The following is a 20,468-nucleotide window of genomic DNA, read 5'->3' as shown; positions in this document are numbered from 1 at the left end:
CTCATCTACTGGTCTAGCACTACCTTTAGGTGGAACCACCTCAGGGGATGGTGTACACCCCCGGGGGCACACACAGACATGATCCTGTCACTTGAGGTCAGGTCCAGTGTCTGTTCCATAGGGGGGTCCACAGAAACTTGTGGGATGTGCTACAGCACCTTAAGGCCCCCAGTACACAGTACACAATCACAGGGTCCACATGCTCCTCCTGCTCAGCCTCCAGGCCAGGCACCTTCAGGGCCATGAAACTGCTGTTGTGACTAGCAATGGGTGGGGGCCTTGTTCCCATTGCTTCCATATGGGAGATCATGGGGCTTCCACATCGCAGACCACACACACCATCCAGGGTGTTTACCCAACACATTTGTCATATACCACGCCTATAGGCTGTCCTCTAGATCTACCAACCCAGACCATCTCTACAAATATACCTGCTATTCTTCTCCATATTCCCATTCCCTACTTCACAGACAAGGGCAATGTGGTCCCAACAAGGGGTTCACATGTGACATAACCATCCATGTTGTACACACTTACAGCTGTATATATCTGTGCATATTGTTATGTGTGATGTTCCCTCTCACACAGCATGCAGCTCTGTGGTGGTAATATAGGGGACATGTATTTACATACATATGTGTGTGTGTGGGTGTGTGTCTGTGTGTGTGTGTGTGTGTGTGTGTGTGTGTGTGTGTGTGTGTGTGTGTGTGGGTGTGTGTCTGTGTGTGTGTGTGTGTGTGTGTGTGTGTACATATATTTTATGTTGTATATATGTGTTTATATATATATATGTGTGTGTGTGTGTGTGTGTGTGTGTGTGTGTGTGTGTGTGTGTGTGTCTACATATGGGTGTCTGTATATCTGTAGACATTACACACCTATGGCATTTCAGCATGCTACAATACATGTTAACCTGAGTGTCCTGCAAGTGGTGGGCTCTGGAACCCACGTGTCCATCATTATGGCATTACTTCCACCACCAGCTACTGGCCACAGTAATATACATGCTTTCCATTACACAACACACACTATGTTGGCTTACATCTTCTCAGTCAGTGCTGCTCTGCACAGTTGATGGGTATGGCCCACTACCCACAGGGACAGACTATATTGTCCATAGTGGTTGTGCAGCTGAACATTATTACAACAACACCTGATGGGACATATATATCATTCCACATCATCTATCCCAGTATTATGGGCCAAGTACTACTGTCAGTTACATGCATATATACTTCACATACCTGTTGTGGGAATGAGGTCTGTTTTTGGATGGTTTCCTTGTAGGAGTATTTTTTTTATCTCCTTGGCCTTGGCTTTAGCCTGCTTTCTTGCTAGGTTTGTTTGTTTGATTGATTCGGTTTCGGTTTCAGTTTTGGTTTTGGTTTCAGTCTCTTTCTTTCTCTCTCTCTCTCCCTCTCTCTCTCTCCAGTAAATGGATTGAGTTCCTTGGAATAGATTGCAGCATGGCTTTTTTAGGTGATGCACATGATCAGGTGATGGCCTCTGCAAAAATCAGTGTCCTCCACATGCTACCTGCATGCAGCATGCTGTGTAGTACTTCCAATTACCACTGCCATGGCAACCCACTACTGTAAATCCCTACATCATGTGAGCGTGGTCCCTTTACCTTTCCTGTATTGTGGACATCCTTCTTGTGTGTGGGCAGCAGTGTTAAAGACAGCAGGTAGCAATACCTCTTAAAAGAGAACTTCACACTCAGGCAAGCTACATATTTGTATGAGGTTCCAGAACTACAGACAGAATGTGAGTAGTGTTGTTGTATCGATTGTTACACGGTTTCTGTGTACATACTAGTTTAACATGGAATGCAGTCTATCTGCATAGCTCTCAACTCTGGGCCTATCCACTTGATGGCCAGAGGTGTGCCTGTTATGTTTTGTATGTCCACCACACAGGCCTTGTGTCAGATATATCACTGGCAGTGTTTGTGTTGAGTGCTATCAGTACATGGCTACATCCATTTGTGTTTCTGACTTCATATTTCTGACTAAGGGTATGTTACAGATTATCCTGTAACACCAACAACTTGCTCAGTGTATGACAACATTATTTCACAAATGGGCCTCTGTTCCAGCCTCTGTCCTCCACCTACATACCAGGCTTTGTCCATATGACATATAGTAAGGGGTTGTTATGTAGTGGCCTGTGATTATGTCATGCTGCCATTCCTGCCATCATTCCAGTGCTGTTGTGGCCCCCACACATATTGTGGAGTTGGGTCCATATATATGTGGGCTTCATCTGCACAAAACATGTGTGCCCTTCTGCAGTCCAGAAGTCAGTGTATGTAACAGTGGTATATGCCCTGTATGTCCCGCATTCTACGGGCACCTACAAGAATGCATGGATAGTGCTATCCCAAGTAAAACCAAGACTCACTCCTCCAGGAGAAGGAAACCAGTCTGGTGGACTCCTGCCATAAACACGCTATACAACAGAATGAGGAAACTAGTACAAAAAAGAGTAAAATCCCAAGAAGGGAAGACATCCCTGATCAGTATCAGCAAGAAACTACGATCTCTCATAAAATCATCCAAGCCGAGCTTCGAAAGAAAAATTGCCAAGGACCCCAAAGATAACCACAAGGCATTCTTTAGCTATGTCAAGAATCTAAGTGACAATGCTTAAATCTGCTTGGATGCTTGCACTGAACTGACCAATATCGCCAACATCCTGGCAGACAGGTTCAACGCAAACTTCACCCCCCTCTCACCCCCAAAAGGGCCCATAACCATACCAGAAGAATGTAGAGCCCCTGAAATCACAGACACTCAGGTTAAATAACCACACACTCTAGAGATCTCAACCTCACCACAACAATAAATAGGACATGCTGGAGGGATAGATTCCTGTCCCAGAAACTTTCCATGCTTTGGAACAAGATTTCGATCTACATTAGGCAGAGCTCCTCGCTAACACTCTTCAAGAGAAACCTTGCTGAGTGGGTAGGAAACAGAAAGTTTACCCCGGGGATCACTTCAGTGGCTCTGCTGGACAGAGACACAGGGACCTAATCTAAGGGGGTGGCAAAAGCCAACACATTCTGGCTAGGCTTATAAATGCCTTCAGGCAGATAGCCTAGTACCTAACTATGAACCTATGAACCTATTACACATTGTACCTTTAATTTGTATCCCTGATTCATGTGTACATATACTGTATGAGGCACTTGTGATTATCTGTGGATTTAACAACATTATGACAATGACACCTCACATCTGCGTTTAATGCAGTACTCCAGTTCACAAATATATTTTATTTAGTAGGTTATGTAACAAAAAATATTGTTCATAAAATGATTTGACATGGAAAATGGAATGCACTGGAGTGAGATGCGAACCAGGAATGGCTGCTCATAAGGTGAATGGTCTGCCCACTACACTATTGCAGTACTGCTTCATTTGCATATATCTTGATTTTTATCCTCTTGTGCCATTTAAGCTGCAATAAACGTAGCTAAGCAATGGGCAAACCCATACACCTATGGCTACATTTTCTGTTTCATAAAAAAAAAATAGCTTGTTTATATTTTAAATTTTAACTATTGCTCTTATAAACTTAGGGGGATGTTGCTGGGGGTATGCGGACACCTATGGGTGGTCTTGCTCATTCTTATTGCTAACCTGCTGTTCTTGCTTGCAGGGGCGTGTATATTCTGAGAGCTCTGCTCTCAGACATGCACCCTGCACTCGTACATGCTCTTTGTCTGTTTAGGAGCTCAGGCAGCGCGCCTTCATTAATATGCCAGGTGCGCTGCTGTCCTGCTCCAAAACGGCCACTTCCATGCAGGACTAAGCTAGTCCTGCATGGAAGTATAGTCAATCCAGGTGTGAGTGTTTTATTTTGGTTGGACTCTTTTCTTCCCTCATCCAAAAGCATGCTGATTAATTTGCTACACGAAACTGGGGTTTTTATATATATATATATATATATATATATATATATATATATATATATATATATATATATATATATATATATATATATATATATATATTTCCTTGTTCTTGTGCTTAGGTCAGGATTGCATGCACCAGTCCAGTAAACTGATTGGCAAATGTTAATAAAGCACAATAAATAAATACATAAATTAATACATACATACACAGTTACATAAAATATTGCCGAAATGTAACCACTGAAAGGGAGTCAGGTACATAATTTAGTTACTACTTTGGTGATTTGTTTCAGCAGGAAAAAGCAGCAGCTCAGATAAGAAAAGCTAAGGTATATAAGGATTAGACAGCAACATGATGGGGGGCATAGCTGGACTCTCTAATGCACTCATTTTTAGACAGTTTTTTGTTAAACACATTTCAAGGAAGCAATTGTATAGACTAATGATGAGAGCTCTGTATATCAGAGCATGTGCATTTCCAGATTTAGGCACATGCATATAAATAGTCAGCACATGCAGGCAGCAGTGCCATTATGAGAGAAGTGTGGTAGTCAGTCTGTTTATAAGTTTATTTAAATTTAAGTTACAAAGCCTCTTTCCCGATGTGTTTGTGAGCAATAAAGCTGCTTGGACTGAACCCATGAATGTTCGTCTATTTTATCCTGACCAGACGAGTGACATGATATCAGAACTGGGATTAGGAGAGCAACTTCTTCAAGTCATGAGGTGCAGAGTCGAAGGTGAAAGCAGAGTGAGCTGGTTGAGTGAAATGGTGCTCAAACAAAAAAGGGCCAGAAAGAAACTTAAGATAACGAAAAATGCACAAATGATTTATTTGGCAAAAAAAAAATTAAATGGAGCATTTGTAAGGCACAAAACGCATTATTAACCAAATGAGTAGCACAAAGCATATTATTAATCAAATGAAAGGCACAAACAGCATTATTAATTAAAATGTTCAAAACTATGATATTTGCTAAAACTAGCAGAGATATTCATATGGGGCTCAGAATTACCTTTGGTTAGCATAATGAGTATGTTTAAAGTAAAACAGGCACAAGAAAAGTATAAAGAGCATGATAGATTAAAAGGGCATAACAAGTACAATAAAAGGGCAAAATAAGCTTATAGAGCAAGGCAACTGCATTTTTTTAGTAAAAGACTGTGTTTTGAGCACAAACTACTATTTTGTATTGACCGAAGCCATTCAAAATATAGCTAGAGTTGTTCGAAGTATCTCAGAGTGTGCAAAGTGTTTGCAGAGTGTGTGCTTTATTATGGTGCAATTATTTCAGTGAGTTTGCTGGCTGCAAAGTACATTTATATTGCAAAGTGCAGTCAAAGTACAGCCATTTTGAAAAGTTTCTTGTGCTGTGTGCATTTATTCACAGAGTGTCACCATTTCAGAGTGTTTCTTACAATGTACAGTTATTTCACAAAGTACAACCATTTTGAAAATGATTGTGCTGTGTACAGTTTATTTTCAATGTGCATTCATCATGAAGTGTTTCTTACTCTGAGCTTCTTCTGCCATGTACAATTTATTCACAAAGTACAGTCATTTTGAAGTATTTTGTACATGGATAAGGAGTGGTTTCCTAAAGTACAGTGATTTCAACATGTTCTTGTGCTACGGAGACCTATTTGGCAACATGCAGTTATTTCAATGAGTTTGTTGTGCTATTGGGCATAATTACAAGTATTGGCATAAAGTTCTGACATATATATATATATATATATATATATATATATATATATATATTTGCATGTGTATGTTCATACATAATTTCAAGCACCTTCACTACTGTGTGTTGATATGGCAGAGGCATTTCGCAGGCCAAGTCCACTTGTGTTTGATCATAATATAGCAGAAAATTGGAGCGTTTTTAAGCAGGAATGCAATGTTTTCATGCAAGCAGCTTTTTCTGACAATGACACATGTACAAGAGCATTCATTTTGTTTAACTTAGCTTGGTCAGAAGATATTGAAAGAGAGCATTCATTTGTCAGGAGAAAGTTCTTCAGTTTTTTTTTTGAAGTGGTTAGTGAGAGCAATGCAATGTAAATTGGCAGGGAGGTTGTTCCAGAATTTTGCTATGGAGGATTTATATTAAAGATTATTAATGTTCATTTTGGATCTGTAAGTTTGGAGAAGGAATTTGTCAGTACTGTGTAAAAAATGGGATGGGGTATAGTAAGCAACTAGACTGGAGAGAGAAGGACAGGCAGTTGGTTTATTGATTAGGAAGTGGGTTATATGGAGTTGTGATAATTTGAGATGATGGAGAAATTCTAACCAGTGTATCTTATTAAGAACAAGACAATAATGTGTGGAATTACGTAAGTTAGCTGCAAATTTTGCAATTTTATTATGTTTATTCCAGTCTAGAGGGCAGGCAGGACTGAAGGTTAGTAAGAACTGGGGCTCCATAGAGGAGGCTAGGAAGTAGGTAGGCTTGTGCCAGTGATATTCTGGAATCGGTGGAGATAATTTTTTATTGCGGTATAAAGACCACAATTTTGATTAGTTTCTTAATTTTGATTGCTGGATGTGTAAGTTAAATTTTAGTTGGTCATCTATTGCCAATCCTAGTAATTTTGTATGAGTTTCAATGTTAATGATAGTTTTATTTATGGAAGAGATGGAGAAGGAGAGTATAAGGTGATTACTGGCCTTGGGAAGAAAAAAGAGGAGTTTTGTTTTTTTTAGGATTCAGCATTCATTTAGCCAGCTTTCAACATGGAGGAAGGAGTATTGTGTAAGTGTCTGAAGTTGTAAGATTGAGTTTGCAGATATGATCAGGTAGAATCATCTGCATTACTGTATGAGTGTTGAGTGGTTAGTGGAAGAATGAAGGCTGTTGGTAAAGATGTTAAAAAGAAGAGGTGCCAGAATAGACCCCTGTGGTACACCAGTGTGTATTGGTAGAAAGGTAGAGAAAGTAGACTGCCATTTGAGAGATTGTAGTCTGTCTGTGAGATAGGTGTAGAACCAAGAGAGAGATGAGGAGGAAAGCTTTAAGTCAGTCAGTTTGTTTAGTAGTTTAGAGTGCAATACTGTGCCAAATGCTTTTGAAAGGTATAAGAGCAGACAAGAGACCAGTTTTTTGTTATCTCTAGCTTCTGCATCAGTGTGGATAAAGGATAGAAGGGCAGTAGATGTACTCTGGTTTGGTCAAACTCCATGTTGCGTAGGCTCAGGAGGTTATTGTGAATGAGAAATTTAATTATCTGGTTAAGTATGCATTTCTCGAGAATTTTGGAAAGTGGGGATAATATAGCAATGGGCCTATAATTGGAGGCATCAGTGGAGTTGCCACCTTTGTGAAGGGGAATCATGTAGAAAGACTTCCAGATGTTGGGTACTGTAGCTTCTTTAATAGATCTATTAATAAGTATTGAAAATGGATAGGCAATAGTGTCAGCTGCTAGTTTCAGAAAGTGGGAGGGGGTAGATTGTCAACACAGAGAGAGAGCAAGGTTTAAGTTTTAGGAGGAGAGACTTTATGTAGGAAGTTGTGATAGGGTTGAGAGAAAGACGTGTTTCATTATTTGTGGATTGTGGGATTTTTTGGGGGGAGAGGTTGTTGTTGGCATTGGTTAATTTGCTAATGGTATCAATAAAATACTGGTTGAGAAGAGAGGCGGTGTCTTGGTCTGCAAGGTTGGGGTAAGGGCTGGGAGTTTGGGGTTTACCATGATGAAAGATTGTGTTAATATTTCTCCAGAAGTTTTTGGGGTTGGATTGATGAATGGATTGTGCCTTGAGGTAAAATGTTTTTTTGTCATTATATATTTGTTTTTGATGTAATTTCTTAATTCTTTAAATAATTGGTGGTGAGTAGGGGATTTGTTTTTTTTGCCAGGTTTTCCAGGCAGAGTCTCTTTTGTGCATTAGTGTACATGTATCTTTACTGAGCTAGGGGGCATAGTTTGATTTTTATCCGTATTTTGCGAGGGGGTGCTAGTGAGTTGAATATGCCAAAAAAGATGTGATTGAATTTGAGTGCAGCATCATTGAGAGGAAGTGAGTGTGAGACCAATTAATGGAGGAGAGTCTATCATTAAAAATGGTGGGGTTGAAGTCAGAGAGTTTATCGCTGAATTTGTGTAGATGTGGTTTATTTAGTTGGGGGGTATATATGTGAATACTGATGGGTAAGTGATCACTCAAGGCATCAGGAAGGGTTCTAAGGTTATGGTAGAAAAGGGGGTTGCTTTAGGATCCAGTCCAGTGTTGTGCCATTATTGGGGTTTTTATTTAGTCTTGTAGGGGTAGCAATTAGTGAGTAAAGGCTAACAAATTGAAGCTTTGGGCTGGGCAGCATGTGTCAGTTGTTCTCCAATCAATATTTACATCTCCTAGCAGGATAGTTTTGTAGGCTATATTTTGTGACACTCAGGAAAGTATGTTTTCAATGATAGAGATGTTTTTGCCTGGTGGGATATATATTGAGGCAATAGCAAGCTTTTTGTGATTGTTTAGGTGGCAGTTTAGAAGTAGAATTTCTGCAGGGTAGAAGTCTGGTATATTAATGGGTAAGGGAGTGAGGGTCAGGTGGTCAGAGTAAAGAATTGCTACACCTCCACCTTTTTAGTGGTTCTATCTAGTTGGTAGATGTTGTAGCCAGGGGGTAGTATATCGGGGTTAGGGATTTAAGGTTTACACCTGGTTTCTGATAGTGCTATTAAGTGAGGGGAATAATTTGAGATCCATGCATGAAGGTCAGTAACTTTATTCAATAGGCTTTGTACATTGATGGATATAATAGATAAGGTGTTGGGAAACTGTGAGGTGGGGATAGAGGAAGCTGTGGATGCAGTGTGGATGGGAGTAGTGATTAGTTGAGTTAGGGGGAGGATTGTTTGAGCAGTGACTGGGAGTAGAGTTGATGGTCCTGGGTTAAGGTGGATGTCACCTGCTAACAAGAGGGTGGTGACTGATGGGTTGGGTTTGGGTGCAGGGAATTTGAGTGTAAGATGTTTAAGTTTATGCCTAGCAAAGAGGGTGAGGGTAATTGAAATATATTGTAATGAAACAGGTGAGTAAAGGATGTGTTATGTAAAGAGGGATAGATGATAAAGGATGTAGAGGTAGATTGGCTGTTACTGAAGTAGGCTAAGATTGGTGCTGTTTTTTCATAGTGAAGGTTTTTTATGATAAGAAGAAAGGGAGGTGATAAGAAGTAGTAGGGAGGTTACAGTCAAATTTAGTATAATGGTTAGAGAGAGCTTTGATTGAGAGATTGCTGGTATTGCAGGTGGGAGGAAATGGGAATGATGTGAATGTGTAGAGTAGAGAGGACTATAGTTTGAGGAGTAAGGTGTGGTTTAACTTTGGAGATGAGAGAGGAGTATGCATAGTTGCAGGTGATTGGATAGTTATGTGGGAGGGCACAAACTGCCTAGAGTATACATTTAGTAAAGGTGGGTGGGTGGGAATGGGGGTAGGGTAGGGGAGTGGAATGAGCCTGAGTGAAGGGAGAGTAAACAAAGCAGGATGACCCATGACACAGACTACCAATGAGCACAAAAACAATCAATTAATGAAAAACTAGACAACTTCAGTATGTGCAGGCCATAGTAATGGACAAATGGAATAGTCCAGATTTGCTGTGACCACACAAATTATAAAGTCTGCAAACAGAGTGAGTCTGAAAGCTGAGCCAAGGGTGGGTAGAGTTTAGATTTATATGCCTATTAGAAACCTTTAATAAGGGCTCAATTGAAGCAGAGGAGGGGAAGTGGAACAAAAACATCCAGTAGTGTGCACATCTTTATCTACAATTATAAAGGTTAATGTAAACTGTGGGTTTGTTTCAAAGTCAGAAACCTAGACTTGTAGCAGTTCTTTTGCACTTTGCAGTTTATTCTGTATAGAATTTACATTTGCGGAGCATTGTTCTGGTCAGTTAGTTAATGTGAATCCTCAGTTTCTGGGCTGGTTGATGGGCATGCTGGAGAGCATGGCTGACAGTGAGGAGGACTGTAAAGGAGAGAAAAAAAGTTATTGGGCTGGAGGGAGGTAACACAGGAGGAAGAAAGCAAAATAGCAAAGGTGTTAGTATAAGACAAAATGTGATATCTTCCAGTGTATATTATAGCAGAGAGGACAATTACAGGCTACCCAACAGCTGTGCAGTGCAACGCATAACCATAGAGATCAAGGGGTGGGAGGATGACATAATTGTTAAGGTGTTTACCTTAAAGACACAAGGTGCAGGGGTTGATTCTCACATGAGGTAACTGGCTAGGCTTCAACTGGCCCAAAAAAGCAGTTAGCCTAGTACTAATCTATGAACCTATGAGCCTATGAACAAACTCTGTATGAATCCTTTAGCGTAATACCAAGATCAACACAAGGTCTATAAGATAGCTTTAACCTAGGCTTATCTAAAACATTATACATACATAAATAGATAGTATGCATTGCTCAGTTGTAAAACAATGGCTTCCAGCTATGTAGAAGTTTGAAAAAGCCAACTCATTAAATGTGGAATATAGTATCAAACAACAAAATCATAAATAAGCTCAAGGCCTACTGCTCAATGTATGAATGGCTACCAGTAGGCCAAGATCTTGTTTAAACATACATCAGCACAATCAGTCGCTGAACCAGGAAATGACAGATAGGATATCTTGAATTACAAAGTACTACAAGCAATTAACTCACTGCATATCATATTATTCAATCAATAATATGTTACCAGTGATAAATAAGGTCTAAATTAGTGCAGACCCCTCTTTCTGTAGGTGTTTGCATAGGTTTTCACTCACAACTAAGAAACCACAGGTTACTACAGAATATGCACAGTATTCAAGGTATAAATTGAATACATCAGAAGTATAATTGCATGAGTAGGTTACTTACTAGGTGCGCACACTATTGTGGAGATGCAATGCTCCATTGCTGGACAATGAGAGTCATTTGTGTTTTATTTAAAAATGGCACCATTTACTACAGGAGGAATATGCAACCTTGGTAGACCTACTGTGGGAGGTGGGATTTTGAGATGACTGATAGATGTGCTAAATAAGCAAGTGAATAGCTTTTGTATGAGCCATGACACAGACCAACAATGAGCACAAAAATAATTAATGAGAAACTAGACAAGGTCAGTATGGGCAGGCCATAGCAATGGACAAATGGACTAGACTGAATTTGCTGCAACAGCACAAGTTATAAGGTCTGCAAACAGTGTGAGTCTGAAAGTTGAGCCAAGGGTGGGTAGAGTTTAGTTTTATATACCTGTTAGAAACATTTTATTAAGAAAGATGACTCAAAAAAGCAAGTTGATTATGTAGAGAGCTGCAACCCTACTTTCTATGTAGATGGTGTGTCAGTGGTCAGTGAAAAGGTTAATACAGTAGATTTGTTGGCAAAGAATGAACTATTTTGTACTGTCCTGATCAATATTAAACCTACAGAGCTCAAAATTGACACTGGTTCAAAGTGTAATGTAATGTCAGCAGAAACATTTTCTAAAGTGAGGGCTGGTGAGCAACTTAATTGTGCGAAGCTTGTTGCTTATGGAGATGAAGAGATTCAAACCAAAGGCTCAGTAGTACTTTCATGCTACTCGGCTGGGAACAGTTACATGCCCCTGCAAGAACAGCAGTGTATGAATAAGAATGAGTGAGACCACTCATAGGTGTTCGCATACCCCCAGCAACATACCCCCAGGTTTACAAGAGCAATAGTTAAAACATTAAATATAAAGAAGTGTTTTTTTTTTTTTTACACAACAGATTAAATTTAACCATAAGTGCAGGGGTTTGCCCAGCTATGGTTAATGCAGCTTAAATGGCACGAGAGGATAAAAAGCAAGATATATGCAAAAGAAGTATTACAGTGATAGAGTAGTGGGCAGAGCATTTGCCTTATGAGCAGTCATTCCAGGTTCGAGTCCCACTCCAGTACAATCCTTTTTCCATGTCAAATCACTTTATGATCAATTTATTTTGTTGCATAACCTACTACATAACATACATTTGTGAACTGGAGTACTGCATTAAATGCAGATGTGAGGTGTCATTGTCATAATGTTGTAAAGTCTACAGATAATCACAAGTGCCCCATACACTACATGTACACAGGACTCAGGAATACAAATGGAAGGTAAAATGTGTAATGAATGATAAATCCATACAGTTTCCAAATCCCCACCTGCCCAAGAACCATTAGACATTACCATCTAAATTAGTGCAGTGGTAAGTGGGAGTACACAAAAGTAAGCAAGAGTAAGCATATTTAAGCAGTAGTAAGTGAGTTTAAGCCCATTTGCATGGGGGTAAGCAATGCGCACACAGGTTAAGCAATATTTTTTCAGCACTTAACCTGAAAACTGGACTATACTAGCTTAGAATGGTGGGAAACAAGTATATATATTTTTTTTCAGAAAATAAAGCAGATACAAACAAAAAACTTTAAATGCACAGAAAAGGATACTTATTGTTATATATCTCAGATCAGAGTTGTAGTCAATGCCCCTAGTAATAAAGTAGGAAGAAGCACAAATATAGTAAAAGCAGATGAATAAAGTGCATTTTTTATATATATAAAACAATAGAAAATGAACAAACTGATTTAAACAAGTTACCCAATTAACCAGAAAAAAGCTCAGAACTGAGCCCTGTTCCAGGAGTCTTCAATCAGACAAGTTCTAACTGCACACTCCTGCTGCTAGGGTGCAGGGAAACCTTCTAAAAAAAGATGGTCTGGATCAGTGCTCAAGTTATACAAACAAATCTAGACTTTAGCAGGCCTGAATCTGGTCTATGCTACAGCAACAAGGCACATCAGTTTCAGAAAGAAACAGTTCAAATAAGAAGGCACAATAAGCCTGTGACCAGAAATTCCCAGCTCAGAAGGGCAGAATCCAGCCTCCCATAAGAGTGCAGACCACACCTTCTTATGAATGATAAATCCAAAAAGTTTACAAATCAACCACCTTCCGAAGAACCATTTTACACTACTGTCTAAATTAGTGCAGGGGTAAGTGGGAGTAAGCACTATTAAGCAAGAGTAAGCATATTTAAGCAGTAGTAAGCAGGTTTAAGCCTGTTTGCATGGGGGTAAGCAATGTGCACACAGGTTAAGCAATATTGAAGCTAACTCTCTGTAAGCATATTTAATCAGAGGTAAGCATTGCATGCCGTCGAGGAAACCCGCGCAAACCCACTTACAATTGCTTAAAAGTGCCTTAATCACTCTGTCTGCAACAGCCTCTTTTTTGGCCAGAAACAAAATAAACAGCCTTTGCAGGTCTTGAAACCAGGACCCTGTACACTATAATCACAGTAGTTACCCACTAAGCTATCACAGCAGTACATAAGATTGAGGTATCACCAAACAGATCCTCACTATAGGAAAATCAAACAGAACATGTGAAAGGAATCTATATACAGTTTTATGTTTTATAACCTACTACATAACATAAATATGTGAACTGGAGTACTGCATTAAGCCCAGATGTGAGGTGTCATTGTAATAAAGTGGCAAAATCCCCTAATAAACACAAAGACCCCATACAGTGTACGTACACATGAATCATGGATACCAAAAACATATATAACATGTAATGAATAATAAATCAATGGCAAACAGCAAATAGTATGCAAATTAAAAATTAAGCAATGCCAAGCATTGCACAGCTCAGCTTAGCAGGTGTAAGCAATGTGTAGGCCAGCTAAATCAGTTTGCCCATTGGTATACCCCTTTAAGCAATGCCAGCCTTAGGTAAGCAGGTTTGCCCATAGCTTAGCATTTTCAAAACTGTCCAGTCATGGCAAAGTGTGGGAAATCGGCCCTATTTAAACCCAACAGACAGAAATACATCTCATAACTGGTTGCAGCTTCCTCCTATAGGCACTATGACTGGAATGGGAAAGGGTGTGCACTTTTAGCAGCAGAACTGGGGCATCCAGGAGTCCAGAGTCATGGCAGGACTCCTTGTGAAAGACCATGACCAGAGACTGCTGCAGGGCCAGTACCAGGGTTCCCAATATAAAGCAGAAGCCTGGGACCATCTCGCCCATGACCTCACCAGTGCCACTGGCATACCCCAAACTGGTGAGCAGGACAGGCATCAATATGCCGACCTGAAGTGGAGAAAGGGGGATCTCTTGGATCAGTGGATCCAAGAGGCTAGGAGGATGGGGGATGTCCCAGCCATGTGTAAGTATCAGTCCACTACCTGTTTAATAATTGCCAGCTCATGTATATTATGGATAGGCATGGCTAAATATTCCTCTTATGTCTTTCATAGTGACAGATGAGCGGGCTGCAAACCAGGAAGCCCATGCCTGTAGATTGCAGCAGTTGCGACGTGAGGCAGGTTAGTAATACTCTTGCATGTACTGTCATAGGAAATAAATCTAAATATAGTATTAAGTTAATTGTCTGTATAAAACCTGTATTGTTTAAGGCATGTACTGCATACACCAGACAATATGGCAGGAAGAGTCTCATATAGGTTATATGTAAATAAAAGCATAATAGCCAGACAATAAAGGTCTAACTCCGGGACTGCATGTGTTTACTCTGGTATCATATGATAATGCAGAGTTGCAATCTCTTAATAGTACTGTTGTATTAAGCACTGTTACCCACACTGTGCTACATAAATAAAATGTGTAGGAATGTCTGTATATGACTGTTGTAATCACAAGAGGTCATATAGTCCAACTGAGAGAGACAGAAAACTGTGAAAAGGTAGACAACATAATTCAAATAGCACACTTAACTGAAATGTGAACTGTTGTATTTTTAGCACACAGCGCCATGATTTGAATCCTGGGAGTGGTAGTAGGCTGTATGCAAAATCATACCCCACAACTTTACAGATATGTCCAGAATGTCCAGTTAATTGGCCCATATCCGTTGCCTGTCACCCTGTCCCCCTGGCAAATCAGTGGGATGATCCCAGACATTTAGGCAGCAAATAAGAACTAATACTGATTGTCAGACATCTGTAAGAACAAACCTGTCATTCTTGCAACTCTCCAAAATGTTACGACAGTAATAAGCCAAGTATGTCCCATCTCCACCCCCATGTTGTGAAGCTGTGACCAGAGTGTGTGCAGTAACAGAGTGAGATGTATATGCATAATACTAATGTGGAATATGGTACTATGTGTTCCAACATTCAGGTAGTGCTAACAAACATTGCCCCACAGGTCTGTCAGATATGAAAACTGTGCCTATAAATAAAAGATTGAAATCCTGTACTGGTACTGTTTACTCTGGTATTGTATGCCATTGTTAGTGTTGCAGTTGCTCTGAATAATATGGTATTACTCATGACTGTCACCCACACTGTGCTACATAATAAAACTGTCTAGGAAATCCTGTATAAGAGCGTTGTAATTCCAAGATCAGATTGTAAAACCACAGGAGACTTATAGACTAAAATCAGAGAAGAGATACACAGCAATATCTATATAGCACACTCAACTGTGATGGACACTGTTTTATTTTTAGCAGACAGAGCCATGGTTCGAATCCTGGGAGTGGTAGTAAGCTGTATGCAGAATCATACCCCACAAGTGCACAGAATTGTCCAGAATGTCCAGTTAATCGGCCCATATCTGCCGGATGTTAGCCTGTCCCCCTGGCATTTCAGTGTGCTAATCTCTGACATGTAGGCAGCATTTCATGTCATATAACTTACTGTCAGGCCTGAACATATTTGGAAAATGTCAATGAAAACAAACCTGTCATTGTACAGCTCACCAAAGGTTTAAGAGGGCAATAGTCGAAATATGTCCCAGTTCACCTGCATGTGGTCAAGACATGCCCAGAGTGTGTGCAAAAAGAGATGGACAGAAATGTGCATAACATCAACCTGGAATCTGGGAATATGTGTAGAAACAGTTAGGTAGTGTTAACAAACAATAGCTCCACAGGTATACCAGGTAAGAGGTGTATACTGCAGGTAAAATTCAGTTCATGTATATAGTTGTCTACATCCATACCACTGTCCAAATTAAGGCCATAGGGTAGTGTACTAATACCTGTAAGGTACAGATCACAGCACTGACTAGGAAAGTAATGAGAACTACAGGAATATAGTAGTTGTTAATTGACATCTTTCTCTCTCCCCCCACCATATCTGCAATAAACTAAATACATAACTCAATCGGTATGTGCTCCATTACATCTACTGTTGGGACATATGTCCTATTGTTTTATAAATACTTGATTTGTTTCTATGCATGTGCCATGTTGAAATACAGCTACATTGGTGGCATGCTGCCATCAATGTACCTGCATGCTGTTGTAATGGCCACTGTGTTTCCATATATGCATGTGTTCTGTTTGCTATGCAACTGTTCCATATCTCATATTTTGGGTTAATGAGAATATCTATGCATGCTATACTGCAGTGGTGGTGCTGCGGTAGCGTTGTCACCTCACAGTAAGACGCTGCTCGGTTCGATTCTCAGCTAGAACATCTTCTGTGTGGATACATGCGTGAATGGGCATACCTTCGTTGAAGGCTGTGCATCAGAGCTGGCAACTCGGTACATAAAAATCTACTGCCAATCATTAGCAGACCGGAGTTCCGCTGTGGCGACCCCTAATCAGGAAAAGCCGAAAGACACAAACAAGAATATCTATGCATGCTGTTATACCTAATCCTGGAATGTGTTGACTATTACTAACCCACATATGTTATAAAATTGAAACATCTTAGCACGTTTCAGAAGGCCGGTCCCAGCGGACCCACCTTTCCCACCTCATCTGGCCGTGGCACTGGGCACCAGCATGTCTGGGCCCCACCCTGGGACCTTCTCATCTGCAGGTCCTGCACCACCTTTGGGTGGAACCATCTCAGGGGATGGGGTTCACCCCCCTACCCCCTGGGAGCATAGGCGAACAGGACACTGTCACCCGTCGCCAGGTCCGGGGCGTGGTGTGTAGTGAGCTCTGCACGGAGTTTGGAGATCTGCTACGCCAGCTTGAGGGCCACGTGTTGCAACTAGAGGGTTGGCCTGGCCCTCCTACTCAACCCCCAGCCCAGCCACCTGAGGCTGTGAAGGTGCAGTGGTGATGCCCATGGGTAGGGACCTCAGTCCCACTGTATCCACTAGGGGGCTCATGGGCTTCCGATATCCAAACACCCTTCCCCATCAAGGTGTTTACCCCCCACATTTGTCATATGCCACCCCTGTATGCTGTCTTGTCTGTCTTGTCTGTTATCCTACTCAACCTACCTCCCCAAATATACCTACTATCCCTCCCCAACATCCCACTCTCACCTGAAAAAAAAAGGACAATCTGTTCCCAAAAAAAAAAATCTCGTCCCATACATATCTGTCCAATTCCCACACGTGTCCACTGGACACATATAATCTGGTCTAATTGGCTTCACAATATATTACTGTTGTCCTCACCCCTCTCTCAGGGGTTTGATTGTCCAAATCTATCTCCAAATTCAGTGTATATCCACAGCTGTTGCTGTAGAAGAAATGGGCAGCTATGGACCTTCCATATACCCGTCCTGCATATCCCTAGCTATTTTCCCTACTGTCTTTCCCTCTTTGTGCCCCATTTTCACCACTTTCCTAGCAACCCTTTTCATTTCATTTAAAGAAATTAGCGCGGGGGTAAGTGGGAGTAAGCACTTTTAAGCAGCAGTAAGCGGGTTTAACCTTCTTTGCACAGGGGTAAGCAATGCCTACACAGGTTAAGCAATTGAGAAGCTAGATCAGTATAAGAAACTGTAACCGGAAGTTAGCAGTGCTTACTTCCATGCAAATCTGCGCAAACCAACTTACAACTGCTTAAAAGTGCCTTAATCACTCTATAACCAATGGCCCTTCTTCTGCCCAGCAACAAAATTAACAGCCTCTGTAAGGCTCAAACCTAGAGCCTTATACACCATAGCCAAAGTGATTTACCACTAAGCCATGTCAGATATAGATAACCTGGGTGTTTTCACAAACATATCATCCAGCACAGTCATTCAACAGTACAGGAAATGTAGTTATACATATATATGTGTGTGTGTGTATATATATATATTTATATCTATATCTATCTATATACTTCATAGCCCCTTGCACACACACACACACACACACACATATCACAGCCACAACACACACTAACATACACTAAAGCCCCTAACCAACACACTTACGCATACATACTTACCTGAACTTACACTTATCCATTCACATTGGGCAACACCGGAAGCACTATTTCAAAATCTCCGAACTTCAGGATTTTGAATTTCGAGCTTCAGGGGCTTCGGGATGTAAAGCTTTCGGCTACAGAATTACAAAATACTGAAATTTTGGGATTTCAGTATCTTGAGATTCCATAGTGAACCCATATATATATATAAATAAATATATATGTATATATATATATATATATATATATATATATATATATATATATATATATATATATATATATATATATATATATATATATATATATATATATATATATATATATATATGTGTGTGTGTGTATATATATATATATATATATATATATATATATATTCATATCTATATCTATCTATATCTATCTATATACTATATACTTCATAGCCTCTTGCACACACACATCACAGCCACAACACACACTAACATACACTAAAGCCCCTAAACAACACACTTCACATACATACTTACCTGAACTTACACCTATCCATTCACATGGCGCAACACCGGAAGCACTATTTCAAAATCTCCGAACTTCAGGATTTTGAATTTCGAGCTTCTGGGGCTTCAGGATGTAAAGCTTTCGGCTATAGAATTACAAAATACTGAAATTTTGGGATTTCAGTATCTTGAGATTCCATAGAGAACCCATATATATATATATATATATATATATATATATATATATATATATATATATATATATATATATATATATATATATATATATATATATATATATATATATATATATATATATATATATATATATATATATATATATATATATATACGTATGCATACATCTATAGATATATATGTCTACATATATATGTCTATATGAATATACATAGGAATATATATAAGCATATATATATATATATATATATATATATATATATATATATATATACAGATATAGATATATAGATATAAAAGAGAACATAACAAATACATATATGACCAAAGGCACTGTTAATGGGGTGAGGGGGCCCAAGATAAATACATCTTGTAACTATTGATATCACCCCATCCCCCACAGCAAAACAGATCTGCCCTGCAATACAATACCAACTGTTGCAAGTCCCAGACCCAGGACCCGACACAACATGGGCACAAGACGTTAACAGTAATCCATCCCACCTGTATGATGTCAGGATGGTATCAATAACATATCATGCAGTACACTCTGGCTACCATAGGGAATGTACAATGTGGAAGCAATAAACATTCCAAAGATACATATACACACACACACACACATATTTGCAGTTACATATATATACATTTATATATATATATATATATATATATATATATATATATAGATATATTTATATATATAGATATATATGTAACTACACATACACATACTGAGATATGTATAGGAAGTTACATATTTAGAGGGTTCACACCATACTGAACAGCCAGTATTCCTACAGTTGCCACCTCATCAAATGGGCAGTGTATGAGTCACCCATACAAAGGACAATTGTTGCCAGAAACATAAACTGACAGAGAAGTCAAAGGATATGACACCATACACAAGTATGCATAGATAAAAAATGTTTATTTGTGTAATGTTACAGTTGTATATGCCATGGCATATAGCTGTTTAGACTTTGAAATACATACAAACAGATTAATGCAACTCTCAAGCATATCATTTAATACAGTAATCTGAAAGCATAACATATGTTGCTGTCCAGGCCAAGGCCTGCAAGTAGTACAACAGTAAAGACAGACTGGGCCTCAGGATAACAATCAATCAGCAGTAAGTAATGCAGATGTATAGTCCAGCAGCCTCTAACTACACTCTGTATGCAATCCCTAGGGGGAAAAGACTTAAGTTGACACAATGGGATGTATCTGTTACATAACAATGCATAACTGAAAACATCACAATCACACTGACAAACAGAACAGTCTGTATGGCAGTAAGCAGTAGGCCAGCAATGTTCCCAAGGTGAAATGTATGGTAATGTACAGCCATATACCTTAAGACAGTTTACTACTGATATCCCTCACATGTTCTAACAGCCTAGGTTATTTATGGTGCATACCCCCCATAGACTGACTTACAAGGGCATATAACACTGTACATACACTTGACGTCAGGACTGCAGAAGGGGACACATGTTTTGGGCAGATGAAGCCCACGTATATATGGACCCAATCCCACAATATGTGTGGGGCCCACAACAGCACTAGAATGATGGCAGGAATTGCAGCATTACATAATCACAGGCCACTATATAACAACCCCTTACTGCATGTCATATGGACAAAGCCTGGTATATAGGTGGAGGACAGAGGCCAGAACACAGGCCCATTTGTGAAATAGTGTTGTCATACACTGAGCAAG

This window comes from Protopterus annectens, chromosome 3.part1 (genome assembly GCF_019279795.1).
Source record: "Protopterus annectens isolate FY-2018-M chromosome 3.part1, PAN1.0, whole genome shotgun sequence".
Lineage (NCBI taxonomy): Eukaryota > Metazoa > Chordata > Ceratodontiformes > Protopteridae > Protopterus > Protopterus annectens.
This window is presented reverse-complemented; position numbering follows the sequence as displayed.